Here is a 27,613-nt window from a genome sequence, read left to right on the forward strand (position 1 = left end):
TGAAGAGGCATGTGGAATCTTAGAACAATAGAGTTAAAACTTCCCTTAAAGCACATTTATTCACTTTGCAAGCATCTAGTGAACTCTCTATTATAGGCGGGGCACTAACTAGACACTGGGGACAGTGACAGGAACACATTGTCAATCATCACTGCAGTTGTGTCTCAAACCACATCATTAGCTGTTAGAGGCAACAAATGCTGTGAGAGAAGACAGCACAGGATGCTTGGTATCATGGAGAAGGCCACCTCCCTCTGGCTGCAGCAGGAGCCCAGAGAGGAGCGGGATCAGGGAAGGTTCTTTGGAGGAAGTTTCTTGTTTCACTATTCATCCCACTCCCTTTCGTGGCCCAAGGTCTTGCAGCACTAGTCACAATAGCCAAGACGTGGAAACTACCTAAACGTCCATTGATGGGTAAATGGATAAAGAAAATGTGGTATATACATACAAGAGAATATTACTCAGCCTTGAAGAAGAAGGAAATTTTGCACTTTACAACAACGTGAACAAAACTTGAGGACCTTATGCTAAGTGAGATAGGCCAGTCACAGAAAGGCTGCGTGATTCCACTTCTAGGAAGTGTCTAAAGTAGTCAAATTCCTAGAGTCAGAGTCGAATGCTGGTTGCCAGGGGCTGGGGGGAGAGCGAAATGGGGAGTCACTAATCAATGCGCATAAAGTTTCAGTTGAGCAAGACAAGTAAGTTCTAGACATGTGCTGTCCAGCATTGCACCTATGGTCAACTATACTGTGTTATGCACTTAAAAGTTTAAGAACCTAGACCTCATGTTCTTACCACAATCAAATGGTTTTTAAAAAAAGATTTAATTCAGGCATCGCAGGCAGAGGAAACAGTATGTACAAACGCAGGGAGGGAGGGCAGCTACTTAGGGATCAGCTGGCGTCTTCTAACCCTGGAGAGCCAGCAGGGCTTGGCGTGAGCACCTTTTTCATGCTTTGTAGAAGCTTAAAGCCCTATCTAAGAATTTTACAAATCCCAGCATAAGTCTTTTCTCAGAGCTCTCTCTGGTTCAGAGTGGAGAACAAGAAATAAGAAGCAACAGGAAAATCTAACTCCATTTAGCATTGTGCTGAGCCACTTTGGAGCCAGTGGGAAAAGGAAAATTAGAAATACTGATTCTGTCTTTATTTTGAAATTTGATGCTTAATTTTGATTTTTTTTAAATATTGCATTAAAACTATATTCACTTTGATTACTGAGTTTTTTGGTGCCCCCTTAAATTTTGTTCCCGATGTGAATGCCGCACCTGCCTCACCCTGGTCTCCATTCTGAGTCTCCACTACATTCTGGGCTGCAGAGTAGACCGCCGGAGCTCAAACCTGGGCTCTGCCTCCTGCTAGCAGGGAGACCTTAGACAAATGGTTAAATCTCATTGTGCCTCAGTTTCCTCATCTGTAAAATGAAGACAATAACAACATCCTATCATTGAGCTGTGAGGTTTAACTGAGTTAATACATGGAACGCGGTAGAAGCTGACACCTGGAAAGCACAGTGTTAAGTTAATATGAGGGGCACATAAACAAATGTGAGCGATTTTCATCCTGAGACTCTCAGCTCCTCTTTCGTTCCCACTTCTCATCATAGCCATGACCAAGACGAGCCTGGCGTGTGAAGAAAAGCTCGCGCCTGAAGATTTATGAGTAAAAGAGAATGCAAACATCATACTCTACACCACACACAACTTAGCGCTCATAATAGACATCCATTCTTGGGGCCACTTTTTCCGGGTTGCCCACCTCTCATGTTGCTCAGCTTCCTCGCATCATCCTGGCTCCTCCCTCTGCCCTCCCCTGGGTAGCTTTCTCACTCTCTTGCTCCTATGTTGCCCAAATTCATCTCTACATTATGTAGAACACTTTGACCTTCTCAAGTCCCCTTTCCCAACTGCTTTGGAAAACCTGGAGCTGATTTGTCAAGTTAGGAATACGCAGATTATGACTGCTGAATGAGGAGACACAAGCCACCCACGTGGGGTCAGCTGGTAGCTCCCTTGGCATCCGAGCTTCTACTTTGAGGAAGTGAAAACCCTGGGGGTCCATGTGATTGAAGGCACAGTTTCACTACACTCACATAAAGGAAGTAAAATGACAAGGTTTATTAGGTACAGATCCCAGAAGGGGAGTGCAATGAGCCAGGGGAAGGGTAGTCCTCCATCCCAGATCAGGAGCAAGCAGGAGATAGAGAGCAGGGTAGCAAGCATCTATTACTTATAAGGTGGTTGGGACAGAAATCAGTAATTTTTCATGGGCTCAACTCTAAGTGGCTATTTTAAAAGGAGCCCCTAGAAAAGCAGGGCGGGAACTTGTGGAGGGCATCCCATGCTCAGGTCCTTACCTAAACATCCAGGCCTTGTATGTGAGCGGGTTGTCACACTGTAAAATGCCTCAAAGTGGCTTCTCTCTCATCACTCAAACCCAGTTTCAGGCCTGCTATACGTAGCCAAGCTCATTGAGGCCGACAACAGAAAAAAAGGATTGTCATGTACCATAATCTAGGGAACTATGGTTATAAATGACACAAGAGTATCAGAGACCTGAGGACTACAAGATATTTGGTGCATTGATGCCCAGAGATGTCATCATGGAATTTCCCCCTGGGATATTTGGACAGTGCTTTGTCACACAGAGAGTTTACAATTGTATTGTTACTGTGAATGTTATGACCTAATTTTGAACTCTGGTTGGGGGCGTATTAGAAAGTAGAGGACTTTTGAGGTTGTAGGAATACTTTGAGGTGTGTAGCCCCTACACCTCCGCCCTATGACTACCCTCTATTATTAGGTGCCTGCATGTGGCAGTGTGTCCTTTCCTAGTGTGTTCTCTTTTGTCACTTCAGCAGCTGTCCTCATGGCAGCAGGAAAATCTGAGATGGCAGGAATAGGTAAAAGAAAGAAAATCAGTCACTACAGGCCACCACAGGAGGGGCTGTTTTCTAACTTCTGCATGGTAGGCACCATGAGGGCAAGGACTCCATCTCTCTGGGTCACTGCCGTACCCTCAGTATACAGCACCAACCCTGGCACAGAGGAGGCATTCAGTGGCATTTGGTGATGGGGTTATTGCGAGAGCAATTGATTCAAGACGAAGGGAACCCAAAGATGGAATCTCATGACTGTGAAGTCATTTGAGCTCCTCCCTCGGCAGCCATCCCAGGCAGGAGAAAATGTGAAGAGGCATTTGCCTCTTTCAGGAGGAGCCATTCTTCTCCAGGTGACATGAGTTAGAAATACAGTTGGCAAAGAAGACCATGAGGCAAGGGTCACATAATCGCCAAGATCCAGAAAATTTACTTCTTAAATGGACCAGCCAATTTTAAGCATTATGTCTGTCTGTCTGCCTGCCTGCCTACATGTGTGTGTGTGCATGCATATAGCCTGTTTTGTGATAGATAGGTCATCAGTCATCCAACAATACAGATCTAGCATATACATACTAAAATAAAAATTTTTAAATCATGACTTATAGCTTTGCAGCACTGAACATTTTAAATGTCCTTCAGTGTCCCCTGTTTTACTTAGCCTACCCAGGAGCTCTGTGTGAATATCAGGGCAAACATAATTATTCTCATTTTAGAGTTGAGGCAACTGAGGTTAAAGAAATTAGGCGACCTTCCCAGAGCCACCCAGATATTAACTGACGGTGCAGCCCAGTGAGATAGGTTGGGTCTTGGTTTTTGCTTCATTTTATCTACTTTTCCCTTTCTGCTAAATAGATGGGAAATTGAAGCTCAAAGATTCCATGATGTACCCAAGTTCATACAGGTCCCACTGGTGGCAGTACCAGGACTCAGGCTAGCAAAGTCAAATGACCTGGTACTCCTTTCCAATATCCATGCTGTTTGTCTTCCCCCTTTTCATTCTTGCCTCCCTGCCTCTGTCCTGGTAGCCCGTTCTCCCTGGGATGACCTCCCCTTCCCAACTGGTTCACCTTTAGGATGTAAACCAAATGGGTCTCCAACAAAAATGTGTCCCTTATTCTTTCAGGCCTCACTGAACATCCTCTCTGTACCTGTTCAGCCTCACTTTGCATTTGCTCATTTTGCCTCTGCATCTCAATCAGAAGCTCCCTGGGGGCAAGTGCAATGTCTTGGCCATCTCTACATGTTGCAGAGCAACTCTGGGACATATGCCAGGTACACGGCAGGAGGCACTGGACATGAGGTCAGAATGCATATGGCCATGCCAGCTGAAAATCGTAAAGGGCTGTACCCATGCCAGATTTGTTTATTTATTTTTACTCTTATTTACCTTGCCTTTTTTTCCAAAATTGTTTCGTATGCATTGGTTACTATAGTTGTATTCTTGAGAATGCCAAATTAATGGATGATGTATTTGAAGGATGCACTTCTGTCATTCATTCCTTCGTTTGTTTATTCATTCATTCGGACGAAGAGGTCTGACAGTTGTCTACAAGCAGCACGCCCAGCAGCTGTACAGCACAGCATCCACTGAGGAGAGTCTTGGCATAGTCTAGACTCCATCCCCAGGGCAATGCAGGAATCCACTGGAGTGAGGACGGACTTGCAGTTTACCTTCCACTCCATGTAGATTCTAGTTTCCTGCTGAAGTCATGCTGAACCCTTAGAGCAGACCCAGACTGAATCCATGACCCAGACTTTGGGAACCACCTGGCTCTCTCTTCCTCCCCTGAATCTTCTGCTCCAACCAGCCTAACTTCGGTAATACCACTGCAATTACCCATGCCTCCATGCCAGTCCTCCCCTGCCAGGGGCCTGTTAAACCCCGCTCAGTGAGCCCGCCCCTCCCCCACAACAGCAAAGCTCCCAGAATCCCACCCTTGCTGTCCTTCAGGAGGCCAATTCCTCTCTATTTAGATGTCTAAGTCAGACTTGAAAGTGCAGTCTTATTCCTCTACAGCTTTAAGACACCCAAGGCAAAAATCATACGTTCTGATCTAATACTTGATTTTTTTTTACATGAAAAATGGCCCTGACATGCTCAGAGATTGGAGGGGTAGGCAAGCTTCCAGAGGCAGCTGCCTTGAGCCCCTCTTGGCTGTGGCTTCACTTCCAGCTGTAGCAAAGGTCTGCCTCTGAAGCTTGAAGCACGGGCTGCTGGGCGAGCACTTCCCGCTGGCTTCAAGCATCTGCTTTTCATCTGCCTATAAGTAGGTTTCACGTTGCTGTTTATAGTTCTTGCTACAAGGACAGTTCTTGGGCGGGGACGGAGAAGCCCGCAGTGCTTGGGCGAAGGCAGAAGCGTGATGATGGAAGGGTAAGAACAATAGTAACAGCTCATACTGCACAGCCCTGCATAGTCGGCTTCTTAAGTCTCCTGATATGAACTAAGAGCCCAGCAATGGGATCCCTATTCTATTCAGGGTGTGGAAACAAAGAATGTTCATGCAGCTTGTTTAAGGTTGCACAGCGGTTAGCAAGAGAGGAAAAATTATGATACATGAGGGGTGTGCTTGCATGCGTGTGTGGGTATGGCAGAGAGAGACAGAGACAAAGAAACAGAGAGAGACCTTTAAGACTTCAAAAATTTTGGTTCAGCCCCTTGCCCAATGCAACAATGCCCTTGAAAAACCTCCTTGGCAGAGCTTCCAGAAGCCAAAAGCTTACTCATTGCCTTTCAAGTTAGACTACACTGTTGTTGGCTCTACTGACTGAGGAAAAATAATCCATTAAGCTGAAAATAGGAGGTAGTGTATGTACTGAAACAGATCCCAGACTTCAGACATTGGGCAATTCTGGAGTTGAGTCTCAGTTATTCCACTTTATATGTGACATGGAAGAAGAATTTAACATTGCTGCTCCTCAAATGCTTCGCTTGTGGAGTCATAACAATGTCCTTCTTGAGGGAAGATGTCTAGAGCAGCTAGAGTGGTGCCGTCCGATCGGACTTTCCGCAGTACTGGAAATGATCTACATCTGGACCAGCCAATATGGTAGCATCTGCCACGTGTGGTAGCATCTGCCACATGGGGATGTTGAGAATTTAAAATGCCACTGACGAACTGAATTTTTATTTTTTTATTTTTAATTAATTTTAATTTAAATTTAAGTGGCCACATGAGCAGGTGGCTGCTGTTTTGGACGGTGCAGATATAGAAGCTACAAATTCACGGTCTCATGTGTTCTCTGTGACAACTTCGTGAATTGTACGATGCAGAAAGCCTTTTCTCATTTTATTGATGAAGAAACTGAGTCTCAGAGGAGATCCTGCTAAGATCTCATAGGGGTATCTCACACCATGAGCTGGCTCCTAAACTAGGGACCTACAGGGGGCTATAGGCAGCCCCCACGCCCCCAGCCCAGCAGGGCACATGCAAGCCCTAAGGCGAGTCAGGCACTGCCTGAGCAGAGAAAGTGCTTGCACAAGGAGCCGAAGCCACTGACAAAGTGTTATTCATTGTGTCAGTGCTAAGCCATTCTGTCCAAACCATTTCCCATCTCCAACAGAAGAGGGTTGGCTTGGTAAAAGGTTCAGAGGCAATCAGTCAGTTTCACACAGCCTCACTCAGCAAGGCAAGAAAGCCTCTGCGCTTTGCCTTGGCCAGAAATGTCTCTAACTCACCAGATCAAGAGTATTCTTGAAATTCCTTCAATACAATGGGTTTTGGCCTTGACATATACCAGCATTTCTGGGGGTGGGGAAAGGCACCTATGACGGGCTGAATTATGTCCCTCTTCCAAATTCATATGTTGAAGCCTAACCTCCAGCACCTCAGAATGTCACTGCATTTGGAGATAAGATCTTTAAAGAGGTAATTAAGGTAAAATGAGGTCATTAGTGGGCCCTAATCCAATATGACTGGTGTTCTTATAAAAACGGGAAATTTGGACACACAGGTACAGAGGGAAGACCATGCAAAGACACAGGGAGAGGAAGACAGCCGTGTACAAGCCCAGGAAAGAGACCTCAGAAGAAAGAACCCTGTCAACACTTTGATCTCAGACTTCTGGCCTGCAAACCGTGAGGAAATAAATTTCTACTGTCTAAGCCACTCAGTCTGTGGTTCTCTGTTAGAGCAGTCCAAGCCAACGAATACAGCACTTATCTGATAAATCTGCCCGCGTGATTCTAGCAAGTAGCACAGGCAGACAGCCCCAGCTTTAATTCACCAAGGAATGGCAATCATTAACACCACCAATGTCAACAGCAAGAATGATAAAAATAAGTTAAAGCATTATAGCTTTGTACAATGAATATGCCACTTTCACCAAGTCATTGTGTGGATTAATCCTTCTTCCCAATTTACGGATGAGCAACTGGAACCTCGGGCAGGAGTTTGTTCAAGTTCCCAGAGTCTGTAGTTAGTAAAGCCAGATCACACCCGCTAGCTCCTGGACTCCTCAGTCCTGAAGTCCATTTCATCATATTACCCACTTTTCATCAAAACCACCTCTGAGCAAGGTGACCACATGACCCAACGTGCCCAAAACAGTCGCAGTTGGCACTGTTTTCCCAGAGTAATTATGAAAAGCGCCCCCTTTCACTCTCCAAAACACCTGGATTTATACAATTCACTACAATGTCACCCTACAGATAAGCCACACTTAGTAGTAAAAGGTTGGCCGGGTGGTTATAAACCCTCCGGAGAGTGAAGCCGCTATCAGTATGGCCGGGGAACATCATTGTGCAAGCAGTGGTCTCACATTTTGGGGTGCAAACAGGCTGGATGACGAGCGGCAGTGCAGAGAACAAGGTGCCCTCGACCCCTCAGCTCAGGAGGCCGGTGCCTTGATGCGACTCTGCCAGTGGCCTGCCATGGGAGCTGAGGTAAAAAGAGGGAATTGATCCCTGAGCTCATGCCAGCTTTAATTCTCTGGTTAATTTGATAAGTGCTTAGGACATTTAAGGGCCTGTGGATGGGAGTGGGCAGTAAAAGCAGAATGATTGACGTGTTCCAGGGTCTTTTGGAAAGGTAGGACATATGTGTAATTCTGATGTTTTGCCCCCAAATGTCTGAGATATGTATTTGCTAGTTTGTCACAGTAACAAATAAACCCCAGAAAGATCAGTTGCTACCACATCGAGGTTTGGTACTTTGTTCACAGAAAGCTTGTGTGTCCAGTGGTTCTCTGAGGTGGATCCCTTCCATGCAGTGGTTCAGGGATTCAGCCTCACACCCTGTAGGTTCAGCATCTGGAGCAGGTAGCTGAGACTAGGTGCTGATGGTCTATTTTCCTTTTATTCACACCCTGCTGTCCAGAACAGTTGCATGGCCCCACCTAACAGCAAAGTTACCTGATAAACCCCACTCTTCAAAATTCAGTCCCAATCTAACAGTTCGTGGCCTGCAGTCTCCTGCTTGTATGCTCAAGCTCCAGATACACCCCCCAACTCACGCTAGGGAAGCTGTCGCCATGCCTTGGTATGCTGTTTTCCACTTCTGCCTACCCTCCTCCACTCCTCTCTACCCAACACCTCTCAGGGCCCATGGTCCATTGAGGTGGCATCTGCTCATATCAGTGTCCTAGTCCTGCTGTAACAAATTACCACAAATTTGGATGGCTTAAAGCAGCAGAAATTTATTCCCTCACAGTTCTAGAGGCCAGACATCTGAAATCAAGGTTGTTGGAAGAGACATGCTCTGCATCCTAGCTTCTAGTCGTTGCTGGAAATTCTTGGCATTTCTTGACATGTACCTACATCCCTCCCATCTCTGCCTCCATCATTACACGGCCGTCTTCCCTCTATGTGTCTGTGTCTTCACATAGAGTTCTCCTCTCTGTATGTCTGTCTCTGTGTCTCTTCTCTTCTTATAAGGAAACCAGGCATATTGCCTTAAGGGCTCACCCAACTCCAGTATTAACTCAGCTTACATCTTAATTTATATTTGCAAAGAGTCTATTTCCAAATAAGGTCACATTCAGGGGCACTAGGGGTTGGGACTTCAACATATCTTTTTGGAGGACACAATTTAACCCCCATCGCTGCTTGAGAAGTCTCCCCAGATGCCCTTGAGCAGAATCCCTCCCTCTGACCTCTGTGTTCTCATGGATCACATGTCATACACCATAAATATGGCATTTGTTCCAGTGTGGAAGTGTTTGCACACCTCTCGTTCCCGCTTTGTACACAGGGACAATGTCTTATGTACCTCTTGCATCTCTCTAGTAGCATCTCACAATGTCTGAGGCCGTCCAGAGCAGCCTAGTCCAGAAGAAAGAGCATGGGATCTGGAGACAAGTAGTCCTTTGAACACCAATCCTGCCACCTCCTAGTCATGTGATTTGGGCAAGGTATTGAACCCATAAGATTTTCAGTTTCTTCATTTTTAAGAGGGGAATAATAACCCAGCCGAACCAGCTTAAGCCTCAAAAGGAATTTATTCTTCCCTGAAGACCACCCAATTCTACTGTACCTTTTACCAGAGTTCCTTCCAGCAATGAGGTTCTCGGATCCTCCCTCATCTCTACTGGCTTTCACTACTCTGAATGAACCTGAAGGGAAAAGTCAAATTGTTCTCCCGAGCTCTGCACAGGAAGCAAGCAAAAAAGCTTCAGAACGCTGAGCAGTGACAGGTATATCAAAATACCAAAGCTTGACTGAGAAGCTGAAACACAGAGGTGCCGCCAAGGAGCAGTGGGCAACTGAAAGTACTTAAAGTAATTAGCACTGAAAAAGCACAGTCTTTCGGTGAGCCACGTAAGCCCAGTAGGCAGAATTGGGGCTGCAGCGTGATTCTCTCTTCCTTTAGATCAAATGTGGAGAGGTAGAAAGCGTGAAGCTGGAGTTGCAGGAGAGATGACAGGCAAACGCAGTAAATAGAGCTAATTAACTTCAGCTTCATTCCCCAGGTTACAAAGGGCTGAGCAAGCTGCCTGGGAGACAGCGGGGTCTCTGGGTCTGCCTGCTGACCTGGGATAACTTGTACGACAGCTCCCAAAGCAACTGCCCGGCTGTTTCCTTTTATATCTGAGGCATCCTGTGGGCCACTTTTTCAGGACAAATATTCGGTCTTCCTCCCTTAGTCTCTCGTCAGTGTCCCCTCTTTTCTCAGAGGGCTCCCCTGAAGGCCCTTGTGGCTTCCATCCTCCTTTTCTGGCATCTTCAAGAAGCAAGTGCTGGTTACGGAGAGGGAGTGCCATCCCACGATGAAGGGCAGGGCTCAGGGCGAGACTCAGCCTGGACCCAACTCTACTTGTGTGACCTTGGAAGTTGGCTTAACCGCTCTAGGTCTCATTTTCCTCGTCTGTAAAATGGGAGTTCTAATCCTAACCTCACTTGTTGTCCTGAGTATCAATGGGAAGATGTAAGCCCAACTGATAGCTACCATGTTTGTGTGTCAGAGCACCCAACATCATTTAATCTCTCCCATTACAACCACCCTCGAAGGGCTGACACAGGGAGCAAATGAAGTACTGTATGTGAAGGCGCATAACAAGGTCTAGCACTTCATACATTGTGATTGCTAATCCTATTGCCATTACATGGAGTGGATTCTGTCTGCTTCTTGTATGTGCATGTTGTTGTCCACTTACATTCCTGCTATTCAGTGTAGTATATAACAGTTATAAAAGCACAGAGTAGAAAAATGACAGAATTCTTGGTCTTTGGAGAACTTGCAGATATCCAAGAAGGCAGCATGGTCCAGAAGAAAGAGCATTAGTTTTAGGGTCAGATATTCCTGGGTTAGGCATGCCATCTCCATCAAATTGCTTATCTCATTTCCCTCAAGTGCAAACCGTGATCACAATCGAACTTCCCATAGAGAGAATGAGAATCAGATAAGAGGATGTGGATGGAGTGTTAACACATCACCTGGCAGTCAGTTAGTGCTCTGTGAACACGAGCATTCATCAGATCCTCTGAGAAAGGCACAGCCCACTAACAGATATGATGAGGATGGAACCATAATTAACAGCCCAAAGATAACACTCTCGATCTGAGAGAACGTGTGTGCCTCAAGAACTTTTGAGGGCCAGGCCAATGGCCAAGTGGTTAGGTTCACACATTCCACTTTGGTGGCCTGGGGTTCACATGTTTGGATCCTGGGCACGGACCTACACACTGCTCATCAAGCCACACTGTGGCGGCACCCCATGTAGAAGAACTAGAATGGCCTACAATTAGGATATACAACTGTGTACTGGGGCTTTGGGGAGGAAAAAAGAAAGAAAGAAAGAAAAAGAGGAAGATTGGCAACAGATGTTAGCACAGGGCCAATCTTCCTCACCAAAAATCATAAAAAAAAGAATTTTTGACTTAGCTCTAATTCTGTAAATGAACAGAAGTTCCAGGTTAAAAACGCTTCTCTTGTCAGTGGCCTAGCCATATTTGCTTATTTGGGCCTAAGTTTGAGGTATTTTAAAAATATTAATTAGTTCATGATAGGTGATGCAAAAGTAATGATAGTGCTGAAAGTGATGGAAATAAAAATGGAGAATTTTTATGTGAAAAGTGAATAAAAATGATGAACGTCACATGGCTTATGTGGCATGACTCCTTCAAAAGTAGGAGCGTTCTAGAAGACAAACAGTGAATCTGTTGTTTTTGAAAAGTGCAGCCAATGTGCACCGACAGATTTATCAAGAGAAGAGGAAAGTGACTGTCAGACCCTGAGCTAGACTCAGAGACACCGGATGCACAAGGAGAGCAGCTCCCTGCCCTTGTGGGGCTACAATAAGGTGGAAGAAACAAATATTCCATAAATAGCCACATGAAAGTCAGCTGTGCTAAGTGGAAGCTGTCTGTTGCGATATGTATGAAATGCTATGCACATCGCCAGGGCAAAATTAGAAGTCTCCATCTTCTTTTATGTTCCTTTGCACTGAGCCCTGATAAGGGCTAAGGCTATTGTCTGCCCACTTCGTGGACTCGATGGACCGGGAGACCAGCAAAGATGAAGGTGGGCATGGTGGAGGTCAGATGGAGAGAAGGGAACAGATCCAAGAAGCAGTTTGGAGGGAAAATCTCCATGATTGGTGATGGCTTGGGCTAGGGATGTTGGATGGTCAAGGATGACTCCTGGATTCCTCTATTGCACAAATGGATGGAAGAAGGTGCCATTTGCAGAACAAAGGGAGCCTGAGGAGATGGCGAGTCAAAAGATAAGAGTTACATTTTGGATATTTTCATTTTTTGATTCTTGTCAGGCATCCAGTTGGAGACATCAGGTGGCCACCCTATACAAAGGCTGTCCATGCCTTCAGCCACCATTCAATATTGCAACTCAATTTGTGGATCAGGTGACATTACTGAGCCCTCTATTCAGAAAAAGAGGCTAGGGTTTCAAATAAAAAGACCTCAGAAGCAGACACATTTGAATCCTAACTCTATTGTCCACCAGCTATGTGAGGCCTGAAGGACAACTGGGAAAACCCTTTTGCTGTTTGAGCTTCACTAAAAAGTAGAAATAATTCCTCTGTCACAGTGTGGCTTTGAGAATAAAAGGAGATAGAAAACTTTCCAATTGCCAGACACCCTACTGGCACTATTTCCCCTTCCGCTTTCCCATTTCCCTTCCTCTCCTCTAACGCTCTGTTCTTTGGTGACAGGGCTGGAGTGAATTCATATTAGACATGTAATTAAAGATCACAGAAACTGTTATGTAGTGTCAACAAATCTTTGTTTTACCCCAAGGATTTGACTATTTCAGAGAGATAAATCTGTATCTGGCTAGATCTACCTGGATAGAAATACAGATGATATAGACATAGATACATAGATATAGATAGAGACACCTAGAAATGTAGATATTCCTCTGTAAGTGTGCTCATCTTATTTTCAGACAACACAATGATCTGAAAAATTTCTGGTTCCCTGTAATTGTGATCTTTCCTCTCCAGCCATTTCATTTCCTTTTTCTTCATCTGAGCATCTGAGGGAGAGGCAGTAGCTATCTCCTCCCCCACCTGTCTCTGGTGTCCAGCCTTCTGCTTCACCCACTGATGCCCATCCTAGAAGAGAACACAATTAAATGACTTCCTACAGAAGGCAGCGGGAGTGTTCGGCTCTTATGAGAGGGGACGCATACCTTAGGCAGCTTGGAAATGCTTTTCAATCAATATGCTCCGGCCAGGGGTCACGCAGATGGTACTTAGCTCCTGTAGAGTTCTTCAGGAGCTGACCTCATCATGTTGACCCAAAGACAACTAGACACCAGGAGGAGCAGGAGGGAGGTGGAGGCCCGGAAGAGAAGGCTTTCATGATGCTATGTTGGGAAATGAGAGTGGATCAGGAAACGCTGATTCGCTAAAGTGGCTCTGGCATTTGGCACCATAGATGCCGTGTGGTAGATGGTAGAAAGCATCTTCTTTTGTGTGCTCCTCTATACTTTCTATAAATATCTTCATTACAGACAGCCTTTATTCACTTGTCTATCCATTTATTCATTCGTTCATTCAGCAAATGTTCATGAAGATAAATGTGCGTGGAGATAAACATGGCCCTCAATTCTGCTTCCCTATTTTAAGGGGCTGCCTACGATGGCATACACAGAACAATAGTGCCTGCCTGGCTTGTGGGAGATACCCCATAAATAATAATTTTTGGTGTAATTACTAAAGAAGTATATGGATTTATGAATGAATAAAAGGATGAATAAATAAATGAATGAATGAATGAGAAGGTGGGGTGCTCAGCCCAGCCTATGAGAATGTGTGGGTAGGGAATAGGAACGAGGTGTAGTGGGGGAAAGGAAGATAAACCTTCCCACTCCTGCTGTCTTGCTAGAATTAATTTTTACTCCTTCCTTCCTTCCTAGAGTTCACAGTCTATTTGGAGAGAGTGTCTCCGTAATTTCTGAATCCACAACACAGAGCACAGGCACAGAGTGAGAAGGGAGGGACATACTTGGTTAAGCAGATGTGGGTTGGAATCCCAGCTCTGCTACGTGCCATCTGTGAGAGCTTGAACCGGTCCCTGGAGCTCCAGCGTCTCCATTTTCCCCTCCGTACAATGAGGGTCATGAGATCCTCTCTCTGCTTATCTCATAGAATGGTCACAGAGTCCAAATGGGGACAAATATGTGTCACAGTAAGTCGTCAACCACCCAGCACTATATAAAGGCAAACTCATCTGAAAGGCATCAGCGGGCCCAGGAGCAAAATGAATGGGAAACAAACCCAATTCAGCTCAGATGTACAACATTTAATCAGTTTCCTCAAGGCTGAGGAGTTTTCATAGAAAAGAACCCCATGGGGCCGGCCTGGTGGCGCAGCAGTTAACTGCACACATTCCACTTCGGCGGCCCGGGGTTCACCGGTTCAGATCCCGGGTGCGGACATGGCACTGCTTGGCAAGCTGTGCTGTGGTAGGCGTCCCAGATATACAGTAGAGGAAGATGAGCATGGATGTTAGCTCAGGACCAGCCTTCCTCAGCAAAAAGAGGAGGATTGGCAGCAGTTAGCTCAGGGCTAATCTTCCTCAAACAAAAAAAAAAAAGAAAGAAACCCATCCTGGAGTGGCAGCAAAGTGAGGCTGTTCTCTGGAGCATTCCTTCATTATTGTCAGTCTTTCAGCATTTCTGCCTCCCCAGCACTCAGAGGTCTTGTGGTGCAGTGGTTCCCAAACACCATGCATGGACTGGGCTTGGCTGGCAGCATCAGAAGCACCGAGATTTTCTACTTGCAATATTTTTCTGAACTATTTCTGAAACGTTGAAAAACATAGGTTCCTGGCCCTCCCTCATGGAGGCTCTAATTCTGAAAGCCTTGAGAGAGGCTGAGACTGTCTGGTTATAAGAGGCCTTCCCCATGTGCAGCCGGGGTGGGAGCCACTGCCCCCTCACCACCACGCTGCCTGACCCCCACGAGCTCTGCCGTTGGGAAGATGTGGGGCCTGTGAGAAACTGGCCTAGAGACAGGGGCTGGGGGTCTTCTCACGGGTAAAGGTGAAAACTCCCTGAGCTTGGCTGAGACTCTAAATCCTGAGTTGAGGTTTCCTGGGTCTGGGCATCCCCTCTCCCAGCCCTGAGAGATGTTAGGGCCTCCTCACCCCTGCTGGGTCTATGTCCACTTCCGTTTCCTGGGACAGATGAAACGTCAGGGGGCCCCCCAAGTGAACACTCCATTGCCTGGCATCTCAGATCGCTGATGTGTTTGGGGAAGGTGAGCCCGCCTCTTCCTTAAAGCCCAGGCCAGGTTAGCAGTGGTTAGTAATAACCACCAGTTAATTGAGCACGGCCCCTCGCACAAGCCTGTGAGGGAGGCAGCCACGATTGTCTTCACTCAAGGATGAGGAGACAGGGCCAAGACCACACAGTTTGTCCCAGGGAGTGAGGAGTTGAGCCCACCTCCACCCGCCTCCAAAGTCCCCCTGCCCCTCAAGTTTGCATCCACTGCTCCATTCTGCAATGTCCCGGGCATCTTCCTGGGGGCTGTCCTATCCTGGCAAGCAACGGTGAACAGACCCTGCCTCTTAGGAGATTCATATTAATTCAGAGAGAAAAAAAGGTAAATAATTTCATAATTAAATATTTTCAAAGCACTGTAAGTCCAGGGGTGACTTACGAGAGCGGGCATAGACGTCGTCTGTGTTGGAGTGTAACCTTGAGTTCAAATCTGAAGGACAATTGGAAAACTAAGCAAAGAGCGGAAAAAAATAAACTTCCCCTCTGAGGGAACTGCATGGAGAAAGACCTTGAATGTGAAGGGTTAAGGCCTTTCTAAGGAAACGGAAGGTCAGTGTGGCCCGAGTTCCAGAGCAAGATTGGGGTAAACCTAGGAAGGCCATCAACGACCATGTAGGTCCGTGTACTCTTTCTCTGAGAGCAAGAGGAAGGCACCGAAAGTTTTCACCCATGGGATTAACATAAACAAATATATGCTTGAAAAGTTTCTGTGGGCTTCCTTCTGGAAACAGATTGGAGGGGGACAAGAAAGAGGGGGTGTGGGAACGCCAGCCAAGAGGCTGTTATCCAAGTGAGAGACAGCGGGCTGCTTAAATCCATCTCATTGTCTGGAAAACCTTATGCCGCACGTCAGTTTCTCTAGAAGCAGGGCCTGAGATGGGGGTTCTTGTGTGAGCGACTCAGGACGGGAGTGCTGGTGGGGGCGCCCTGCAGGGGAGGGAGGAAACCCGGAGGGGAAGGAGAGTTCTGGGGCAGCCTGGCCTGACAGCACAGGAGATGTGGAGCATGAGTTGTGTCACAGAGGTCGTTCAGCCTAGAGGCAAGAGACCGGGTCAGTTAGTGGCTCAGGATGCTCATGGGGGTGGGAGTGGGGAACCCAACGTTTCAGGCTTCACCAGCTCAGGTGGCTCCTGTAGTCAAAGGCAGTCCTCGCAAAAATGGTGCTGATGTGCCCTGTTAGCAGTCACCCTCCAGAGGCAAGAGGAGGGATGTGCTGGCCCAGCAAAGAGGATCCAGTGGGGGAACAACAGCATCTGCTGTAACTCCTACCTGGACCCAAGTGGTAATATTGTTTGAATAAATGAATCAATATAATACTAAACGTTACTAAATGTCAAACTATGTAGGTATTATTAAATAGGTAACTATGCAGAAAGTTTACCTCGTTAACGACTTTTCCTCCAAAAGCCAGGGCACAGGGAGGAAGGGCCAGGTGAGAAGAGAAGAATTCTCGGGCTGGCCCAGTGGCTGAGTGGTTAAGTTTGCGTGCTCCGCTTTGGTGGCCCAGGGTTTGCATCCTGGGCGCGGACATGGCACCGCTCATTAAGCCATCACATCATTAAGCGTCCCACATGCCACACCTAGAAGGACCTATGACTAAAATATACAGCTATGTACTGGGGGGATTGGGGAAAAAAAAAGAGAAGGATTCTCATCCCGGAACACCAGGTGCTCGCAGGGCCTCTGCGGCAAGGCTGGGCTTAGAGGCGGCTGTGACAAGCTTCCTGTGCTCCTTAAAGGAGGGGACTGTGCTCAGGTGCCTTGGGCCCCTCCCAGCTCCACAGTCCTGTGGCTGCTCCCGGCCCCTACCGTAAAAGTCAGTTCCCGCTGATAAAACAAACCCATTCTCCATGGATATCAACCTTCCCGCCAAAAACTTTGAGGGTAAAAAACAGTTTAAGCCCTTGAAGAGGAAGGAAAAGCTGTCCTGGACACATCTCTGACTTCTCCGCTTATGTGGTAGCAGGTTGGGTGACGTTTGCCCAGCAGGAGTAGATGAGAATTCGTGAGAATTGGGTTCGAGTGCTCGTTCTACGGGAGAAACGTGGCTCAAAGCTCTCCCAGTGGTGCAGGTGAGGAAACTGAGGCACAGATAGGCCAAGCACCCTGCTCAAAAAATACATGGGTAGGAGTGGCAGAACCAGGATTGGAGCCAGCTGTGTCATGAAAGCACACGCCTGGAACCATGAATTTGGGAAATTGTTAAAATACGGTATAAGAGCCATAGTCTGCAGTGTTATGCATCCATCAAAATGGTTGTACGGAGGCATATTTAATTAAGCACATATTTATTCATTTAAAAAATTATCATTTATTTGTGTGTGCTATAAACCAGAATATGTCGATTTGTATGGCATGATTTTTATTGTCTTGTTTTTCCTCGTATTCATTTTCTACAACGTCCATGTAATTACAAAGATATACAAATATAAATTTAAAAACCAAATTTTAAAAAAGGAAAGGGGAGGAAGGATAGGGAGGGGCTGACTTGCCATGTGTCGGGGAGGAACAAGAGACCTCTGTGTGAATAAAATAAAGACCATTCAAGAGAATGGGAGGAAGTGAAGATGGGCTTTCCAGGTCAGTGAAGCAAAAAGAGCGAGAAGGAGAGAATGAACGAGAGGCAGGAAATTTATATCCCAAACCTACGCCCCTTGGAGATAAAAAAAAAAAAAAAACACACACACACACAAATTAACCAGACCATTGCCCTGAGAGGAATGCTCATTTTATAGACATAGAAATTAAGAGCTGGGGCTTGAGGCAACTTCCTCAAGACTCTGCAGGGAAGGAGGCAGAGCTGGCCTGAGAGGACCCAAGACTGCCCGTGCCAAAGGCGTGAGCTCCGGGGCTGAAAGCCCTGCGTGTGAAGCCAGCACCGCTACTCACCAGCCAGAAGGAACGGACGAGTCCAGGACATCCCCGCAAATTCAGTCGCTACAGTTGGAAAACAAGAATCATCATTCCTGTGCCCAAATACTTTCATGAAGTTTAATAAATGAGCAGCTGAAATGAATGTGCCTGGTACAGAGTAGGTCACAGATGTCGGCTTCCCTCCCTGAGTTAGATGGTCCCTTCCGCCCCCAGACTGGAAGCATCTCCCCTACACCGTGTTAGCCCTCAGCTGTGTCATGGGAGTTTAAACGCTGACAGACCTGGTCCAGGGTCAACAAAAGGAGAAGGCTTGGTTTGGCTGCCTCTCTGTCTCTGTCTGTCCCTCTGTCTGTCTCTCACTCTCTCTCTGATGCACAAGCACAAATGCACACGCACAGACACACACACAAACACACACACACCCTTAGTACAACGAATGCCCGATGCTCTTCATTTCCAAAGTGCATAAGTGATCTCACTGGGTCTCAAGGGAACAGCCAATTGGAAGAAGAGAGATGAGCCCAGCAGAGCCAAGCTCCGTGTAGAAGCAGCGAGAAAAGCAAACACAAACTGTTACAATAACCTCAGAGTGGTGTGAGCCTGTCAGATTCGCCTCCACGCCCTCCCTTTATACACAGAACGCCTCCCTCCAGTGGAGGACAGCTCTGCTTTCAATTATGCTGGTCAGCGTTTCCCAGTAATAGCAATCCTCAGATCCTGTCAGGCACCCCAGGGCCTGGGGGATCGCTCTGTGAAAAGTCTTGGGTGGTTTTACGGCTCCACAGGCAGGAGATCTTCATGTCAAAGGCATCTTGCAGCGTGATGCCGCTGTGTACTTGGTGCGCCTGAGGCTTTGGGGATGAAAGACTCGTACACATGCACAATATTATGATGGTTATTATTCTACTGCCCAGTAAAACTTCTGCAACTCATTCTTCTTGGAAACTACCAAGAAAGACATCGCAGACTATTCGCCCTGTAATCACTGAGGTGGAAACAAGGCAGACTTGAGTCCTGGCCTGGGCTTTTGCCCCCAGCTGGGTTGGAGATGTTGGGTTGGTCACTTCCCCTCCATAGGGCAGTTTCCTCAACCCTAACACAAGAAGTTTGGATGGAGTCCCCACTTCCCATGTGTGTTCTTCCAAATGCTAGTCACCATGATTCTGGAGAAGAATAATATAAACTGTTTCATCACCAAATAATATGGGGAGCAGGACAAACTCTTTTGAGTCCCATGACGCTTATTAGTATAGCGAAGGTACTGAGAAGTCCTGCAGAAATTATGCCTGCTGTGACTCATGTCCACTGGGTGAAAAAGAACCACTTGACCTAGGTTGCTTCTCTTCATGGAACATCTATTTTTGAATATGTCTTGAGATTAGGGTCCGGAGTAGTGCTTACCTGTTCCAGCATTTACTGATGTCCCTCCGGCTCTGGTGCTCTGGATTGTTTAAATGATAAAAACCTAAACCACTCAGGCAGGTTACTCTTCCTCCTAGGGGTGAAAAGAGAAAGCGCTCCAGAGCGCTGGGTGGCTGCAAGCACCGGGACGTTCACGGGTTCACAGGAATTCGTGTCTTAGGCACGTTTCAACATTCCAAGTTAAACACACACCGCGCCAAGCGTAACATTTCACACGTTTCCTCCCTCTTCACTGTCCACCTTCTCACCCTTTAAGTCTAGCCATCGCCATCCTGACTTGGGGTTCCACGGTTTTTCAAGGATTGGGTTCCCCTTCGGCAGCAGCTGGAGTTTCCACATCACAGCGTTTCACACGGAATTGGAAGTGCCTGTTCATTTGCCTGTTTCCTCCTCTAACCTGAGAGTCCTTAGAGGTCAGGGCACAATTTTCCTAAGTACGTTATCACTGTGTGCCTGACATTAAAAATAAGAGCATCTAAAATCCGTTGAGTGCGTGTAATGTGTCAGGCCCCATCTCATTTAGTCCTCTCAAGTATCTGATGGAGTAGACAGCCGTGCTACACCTGACTTATCGACGAGGAACCCAAGGCTTAGAAATGTGTGCTGACCTTCCTAAGTCCACACAGCTCCAAGGTTAGGGGCCGACATTTGAACCCAGGCAATCAGACCCCAGAACTCTTCCTCTGACCACTGTTATAGTGCCCAGAGGCACTGACGAGATGCTGAACAACTATCTATTGAAAGAAGAAATGAGCGAAGCTTTACTGAAGGAACCTGCCTTGAGGCAGCTGCTTCTCTGATTTTGCACTCAATCTTGTAGCTATGTCCCAGTACTAATGTGCTCCGTTAACCCTCTCCAACCCGGATATCTATCTCTAAAACCCCACAGAGGGATTTAAGTCAGGAGCTCATTAAACCAATCAATGAGTTAACTGAGTTACGAAGGATCCATTCTCTAGAGGGAGAACGGTATAGGGTATAGATTTTTTAAACAATATTTTAGCAACTGTATTCAGGTATATGTAATAAAAATCATTGAGTTGTACACTTAAAGTAGGTGAATTTCATAGGATAGATGTTTTTTAATGCATTTGTGCTATACTTCCCTCCACCAAACCATGGCAAGGGGTTTTGATACCAGATTCATGCTCTTTCTCAATAAAGAACAGGTGGAAACCTCCAGCTGGGGTGGTGGAGATAACTTTGCCGTGGTGGGAAAGCCCCCTTCTGCCCGCACCAAGTCAACCAAGGGCTGGGCAGAGACCCTCTTTCACCGGGTCGGCGCCCTCGTGCCTGCATTAGTTAGCAGGGAGCTGTTGCAGCCGGCCACATCTCCTAATGAATTGTAAGCTCTCAGGAGAGGTCAAGATGAACCCAAGAATAAACAAAGTAATATAAATGTCTGGAGAGGACATGGGACCTGAAATCAGGTGACCCAAATCTGCTTTCCACCATCACCCCCTTTTAAGCTGGGCGATCACAAGTCTCAATTTCCTCAACGGTAAAATGGGAATAATACCTATTATAAGCATGGATTCTAGCCTGCTCTGCCCCAACCATGTAGACAGCATTTACCAAAGAAAGGGGTGGAGCTCAAAGATATTTACATATTTCCTACTCCTTGAAATCTTCCAATGCCTAGAATTTAAGGACTCAAATTTCCAAGGTAAAACTTTTTTCTTCTAGTCTCTAAGCAGCTATTGTTTCCAACCACTTGCTTTTATGACCTAGACTGGAAATACCAAGTCCTGTTTTGCCCAGACGAAAGACTGATTTGAGAACCGTTTAATGGTGTATATTTTCTCAGCATCGCAATCACAGAAATACCTGGGCTAAATGGCTCAGTGCCGATCCACTGTGAAAAGTTGTGGAGTGTTCAATTACCCTTAGAATTGTTCATCTCTTACCTGCAGAGCCCCAGCTTCTAATCATGGGACAATAGGCTGCAGCTGGGAAATTTCTCACCACACACAAAGGAAGTTCACCGAGAAGCCATGGGCCCCAAGCCCCACATGGAAAGTGAGCTGTCCTTTGTTTTTCAATACTCAAATCATCTTTTTCTTGGCATTTTGCTCTTAACATCTTCCTGGAGAGGACAGAATAGTAACAAGGAATCTGGCGTTGGTTAAGGGAATCTAAGGATGGAACGAATTCAAGAGCTAGAGATTCCAGTGGCTGACGTTTATGAGTCTTAACCGGATATGGCTCACTTCAGACACGTGCCACATTTCTGGCAGCAACTCTATCTAGCAAAGCTTATGCCCTTGACTCAAAGGACCCCAAAATGGAAAGGCTCCAATGACACCTTTTTCGTATTGAGTTATAGACTCATTCATCCATTCTTTATTCCATAAACATTTAATAAACCTCAATTATCCACTGGTAACCACGTTTGGGGCTAGGATTAGAAGCCAAACGAGATACAGTCCTCACCCTCAAGATTCTCCCTGTCTCAAGAGGTACTGCGACTGTCCTGCCCTCTCCAGGAAGGTGTTTCTTCTTTCTTTCAAGGGACAGATAGGCAAGTATGCCAGTAGTTACAGTCCAATGTGGTAAATATTATGAGAGAAGTAAGCGCAGAGACCATGAGGTCCAGGAGGCAGGACACCTGACAGGGCAGGCTGGCAAGATGCAGTGAAGGAGGCAGAGCTGGATGTTGGTTTAAAAGATGAGTAAAAATGAACTGTCTGACGTGTGGGGAGCCTTACAGTGCAGGCAGGAGAAACTCTGTGGGTATGAGATGCTCCATACCATGCTGGAGTGCATGGCACCTGCATGGGAAAGTGAAAGGGGACGAACATTGACGTTAGAGAGAGCCCCACTGATCAGCGCCAGATATGATCAAGGACGATTCTGACAGTTCAGTCAGTGCCTGAGTGAGGAGACTAGGATAGGTGGGTTTCTGGCATCAATGTTAACATATACTCTGGGTACAAAACCCCACTGAAAACAGTAAAGCAATTGGTTCCCCTCATGAAGGCACAGACTCCTAGTAAAATGGTGCCTCTCAGGGGTAGGGGTAGCTCTGGCTACTGCCCAGTTGCCTGGCTTGGGTATGCAGCTTTCCACATCTGGACTTCAAGGCTCTCGTTTCCACAAGGAGGGGTTGTGAGCTCTAAGGTTCTGAGGGAAGAGGGGCGGATGTAAGATGGGATGCACGCCCAGTGCTCTTCCCTTTATCTCGACACGGAATTTCCCACTTGGCCGTGAAGACCAAGAGGGAAGAAGGAGTGTCTAGGCTACAGATGGCTCATGTTCTCGTGTGAAAATAAAGCCAGGGCAGGTTATTCAGGCTTCCTCTTTTCATACCACTTAGAATATTAGTGAATATTCTAGTGAATATTAAGACGGGACTTTGTGGAAAGAATCCTGGGCTTTGAAGCAAACGGGAACAAGTTTGGCTTGCAGCTGCCGCTTGTAGCTATGGGGCAGGGTGCTTCACCCCCTCGAGCCTCAGTGTCTTTATCTGCAAGGCGGGGATAAGAACATCAGCCACCCGAGAGCATCACCTGAGACTCTGTATGTAAAGCACACAGCGCACTGCTGCGTTGAACACATTTTTCTTTCTCTGTGTTTTGATTTTGGGGTTTTTTTGTTTGTTTGTTTTTTGAGGATCATAGAGATCTATTCCAAACCAATCATAGAGCTGAACGTCCTCTTTGTTTCATTTTTATTTCCTTTCCTTTTCTTTTTTTTCTTTTCTGGCTACACCACCACCACACCCCAGCCCCCTGCCACCCTCTATGCCTGTGTTTCCTGCAGAAATGAAGCTACTTCTAATAACCAGTTAGTGAGGTCATTGTCACATGGAGAGCGGCTAAGTTGCTCTGAGACGGATGGTAGCTCACAACATTTCATTTTATTTCCAGCAAGGTATTGACCACATCGTTATTACCCACACACAGTCCAAAGACTCCATCTGTCCCCCGTTGATGTCTATTCTGCTTGCTGGCAGCAGCTCAGGAGTCTGACCGGTTTAAAGCACAAAGCTCCTAAAACCAGAGCAAGTAGATTTTCCTAACAGTGATTACTATGCTTCACTCTAATTTAGTGTGAAAAGGCTCTGGCGATTGCTTTCAGAGATAGCTGGGCGTTGTTAGAATGACTTATAGCACTTGGTCCATGGGTGTTCACTTACTGCCAGGTCCAGCGACAGAAGGACTGGTGCTTTGCAGAGTTTCAGCTGAGGAGAGAGATGCTGTAGAGCACGGAGCTGCTCACGGCTTTCCTGTGGGCAGGCATAGGGCCCAGGATGTTCCCCAATCATGGAGCAAAGCCAAAGGAGCCTGGCAATATGCAATTCTCTCCTGCACTTTTTTTAAATATCAATCCATTTAGGCAAACTTTACATGTCATGTAATTCGCCCATCTTAAGTATACAGTTCAAGGATTTTTTTTCAGTAAATTTACCAAGTTGTGTAATTATCACCATAAATCAGTTTTCGAACATTGACATCATCCCAATGAGATTTCTCATACCCGTTGACTATTAATCGCAGTGCCCCGATCCCCACCCTCTGCCTCAGGCAACCACTAACCTACTTTCTGTCTCACTAGATTTGCCTTTTCTGGACCTTTCACGTAAATGGAATCATATAATATGGAGTCACTTGTGCCCGGCTTCTTTCACTTTACATGTTATTGAGGTTTGTCCAAGTTGTAGCATATGTAATTGTTCATTCTTTTTTATTGCTAAATAGCATTTCATTGTGCGAATATGCCCTATTTTGTCTATCCTGTCACCAAGTGGTGGACATTTAGGTTATTTTCTATTTTGGGCTCTTATGAGTAATTATGCTAAGAACATTCTAGTGCAAGTCTTTGTGTGGTTATAGGTCGTTATTTCTCCTGGTTAGACTCCTAAGTGTGGAATTGCTGAGTCATATGGTGAATTTGTTTTTAAATTTTTAAGAAACTGTCTCTCCAGAATCTTGATTCTTTTGTATAAGCTCACTGACCCTTTCCTTCATGACTAAAATGCTAGCGATTCTAACACGAGGAACACACCCTGCTCACCCTTTCTGCCTGTTTGGACCCCTCCTTGCAGCCCAGGATTAAAAACAAAAACCGAAGCTGCTCTTTCTCTCCTGGTCGCACACAGAGCGGAAGCGATGCGAAGGGTTCCAGCCACAAGTGAGCCTGCCGGAAAAGGAATCGGGTCCAGCTTCTCTCTCCCTTTCTCTCTCCTCTGGCCTTATGGATGCAGGGAAAGCAAAACACCTGGGACACATCAGGGCTTCCTGGGAAGTCAAACCTTACTCTTCAAAAGGTTGCCTTGGCTCATGAATGACCAGTCTTTATTTTTAATGCTCTGAGCAAACATTAGCTACTATGTAGTTAGAATTTAATTTACTGGAGAGTTCGGGTACCTACTAAGTGCCTAGTACAGAACAAAAAGACGAAAGTAGAAAAGTAATTTCAAATGAGCAGCCTCTCCCTTCAGCAGGTTGCAGTCCCGTCGATGAGAAGCCCCTAACATAATGAATGACTCATCACGTCGTAGTTCATGAGGGAATTTTGGATGTTTTCTCCTCTTTTGCTCACACCAATCCTGTTGGCAAAGATTTTTTTCCTTTGGGGGAAAAGAGAAAAGGATATCTGAATTTGGGTCTGTCCTGGTTCTACGGATCCTCCAGCTATAAATAGATGCTGGGGAGCTGATCTTGGAGAAGAGTGAAACAAGTGTTGAAGCCAACAGCATGTTAGGGAAAGGATAAAGAGGTCCACTGATTTACAAATACTCAGGGACAGGGATGGGAGGAAGGCAGCATAATTCTATGGGATTTTGTTTCTTTTGTGTTCCTATACTTGAAAGAAGAATAGAATTAACTTTTGCTGGGCGCCCAGCTTCACACCAAATTTGCTAGGGCGTTATTATTCTTCCCACTTTGGAGATGAGAAACATGTGGCTCAGAGCAGTAAATCCATGCCCCGGGCCAGAAACCTAGAGTCTAATCAGAGATGTGCCATCCACCAGCTATTTCTGGCGCCTGAGCTGAGCTCCTTCTGCCTTAGGACGCTGTGCGTGGCAATGGTTTAGGGTGAGTGAGCCAGTGATGTTCTAGTAAATTTTAGTAAATGTTTAACAGCTCTCTAGAAAAAAAATGTATGCATATACATGTACACAAGTTTGCTATACATTTTACTAATATAAAGATATATGCTGTACACTTTACAAATAATAATGAAATATACAGTACTCTTTGTTGATTCTCACAGAATGATTTCGTTAATTTTTGCTGAATTCTCATATTCCCAGGAAACCTATGGTTGCAGTTGATAATGAGTATAGTTCTGACATCCATATTGATTGATATTTTTCCCTTACATTAATGAGTAAAACAGAAGTGAAGCAACAAACAAGTAGGCCCGAACTTCACCTGTTCATCAGTGATGTGAGCAATGTCTTTGCTAAATCAAACAACAGTTTTGAATACTGGAAAAATATCTCCTCCATTTTTGTGTTATTCACCATGTTACAGCTACAGACATGAAACGCTCTTAAATTAAATCTGCTTTATAAATGTCCCCTCCATCATTTTCTTAAGTTAGTCTGTCAACAAAGCAATAAATCAAACCCTGACCTGTAGCGTGTGCCAATTTCTGTGGCATAAACGCTCCCACCATGGCCACAGTGAATACCAACAAGAGGTCACGAAACACAGAGGTGGGAAGAACGCACAGTAACACATTTCCGCCATACAGATACAGTAGACATTAATAGCATCTTGGCTGTAGATAATGGCAAAGTGTAGTAAAATAATTAGAAAGTGATGCGTTTTGAGTATTTACGGCCTTTGTTTTTAACATAATTTTTTCAATTATAATTTTATATAATTTAATTTTTAACAATGACCGCATTTAACAACTGGTTCTCAAAACTCCGGATATTTTAAAGATTAGCCCTGCTGTGCAGTATGAGCCGGCTCCAGCACAGCACTGATGACCCAGGGGCCCCTGCTCGCCTTCTCCCTCCCTCATGCGGGTCTGATGTTGGTCTCCTTTTACTGACTTTCTGTTAAAAGACCTGGGGCTTAGACAGAGAAAGACGAACTCTATATGACTCCACTCATAGGTGGAAGTTAACATATAGACAAGGAGAACTGATCGGTGGTTACCAGGGAAGCGGGAGGGGGATGGGGGGAGGGCACAAAGGGTGAAGTGGGGTACCCACAACATGACTAACAATAATGTACAACTGAAATCTCACAAGGTTGTAGTCTATCATAATCTTAATAAAAAAAAAGAAAAAAAACTCCCAAAGTGAGAGATAAAACAAAGTAATGCCCAAGTATTTTCTTTAAAAGACACTGCCAAAAAAAAAAAAAAAAGACCTGGGGCTTTCCCTGAACATTAGTTGACCTTGGCAAAGTTATTTGACCCCTATATGCGCTGGGGCAGGTGCACAGAGAACTGCACCGGCCCCCATTCACCCTTCTGATTTCTGTCATTACTGCACCCAGAACTAACAGTGACCAGGTGACTTCTCTGATTAGGAGAGTGGGTACTCCTAAGAAACAATAGGAAGTAACAAGGCTTCGCATGTATTAACCCATTTGATCCTCATGACAGTTCTGAGGAAGTGTTCTTAATGGCTTCATTTTGCGGATGGGGAGAATGAAGCCCGAAGGGATCAAGTCACTTAGCCAAGGTTACAGTGCACGCAGATCCCCTTGTCTCTTGTTACAATGCAGATTCCAGTTCTGTAGGCCCGGGCGGTGCCCGGGATTCTGCATTTCAAAGCAGCTCGCAGGTGATGCTGCTGGTCCAGGCACCACACTTTGACCAGTGAGGAACCAGGCCTCCTCAGCCGACAACCGAACGCTGCCCCTCAGCTGATTCCAAAGCTCAAGCTCTTGACTCCCATGAGGGTCAGCCTTCCAGAAAATGAGATCTGTGCCAAACAGGAGTCTCCTGAGGGGGCTCCAGGGGACACAGGGGCATCAGAAATGTCTGCAGAACAGGGGAAGACAATGCAGCTCTGAGACCCTTCGTGGATGAACCTCACACACCCAGGGCACCCGGCTTCTCTGTAATAATAGCGTTTTTCATTATTTGAGCCGCTCATCAATGTGCTACATACCATGCATCCAAGACATCTAATAGTCTACAAAACTTTCCTGCCATCACACAGGCCTCTGCAGCCATCTCACCAAGGCATCTGCCAGGGAGAAAACTGAATCACTGAATCCATTGAAGTTTGGGCCGGGAGAACCTCAGCGCTCAACTAATCTGAATTCTCACTTTACAGC

General features: G+C 46.0%; 1 protein-coding gene across 3 annotated transcripts in view; it reads left to right on the top strand.

Moving 5' to 3' along the window:
- The window catches only part of CLNK (cytokine dependent hematopoietic cell linker), a 154,540-nt gene that overhangs the window by 34,455 nt on the left and 92,472 nt on the right, over positions 1-27,613 (top strand). The window contains exon 3 of one of the 3 annotated variants that reach the window (XM_070262704.1): positions 6,835-6,958. The exons of the other annotated variants lie outside the window; for them this stretch is intronic. The gene's annotated coding sequence lies outside the window, so the exon portion shown is untranslated. The remainder of the gene's footprint in view (positions 1-6,834; positions 6,959-27,613) is intronic. 3 annotated transcript variants of the gene reach the window in all.

The sequence above is a fragment of the Equus caballus genome, chromosome 3, assembly GCF_041296265.1.
Source record: "Equus caballus isolate H_3958 breed thoroughbred chromosome 3, TB-T2T, whole genome shotgun sequence".
NCBI lineage: Eukaryota > Metazoa > Chordata > Mammalia > Perissodactyla > Equidae > Equus > Equus caballus.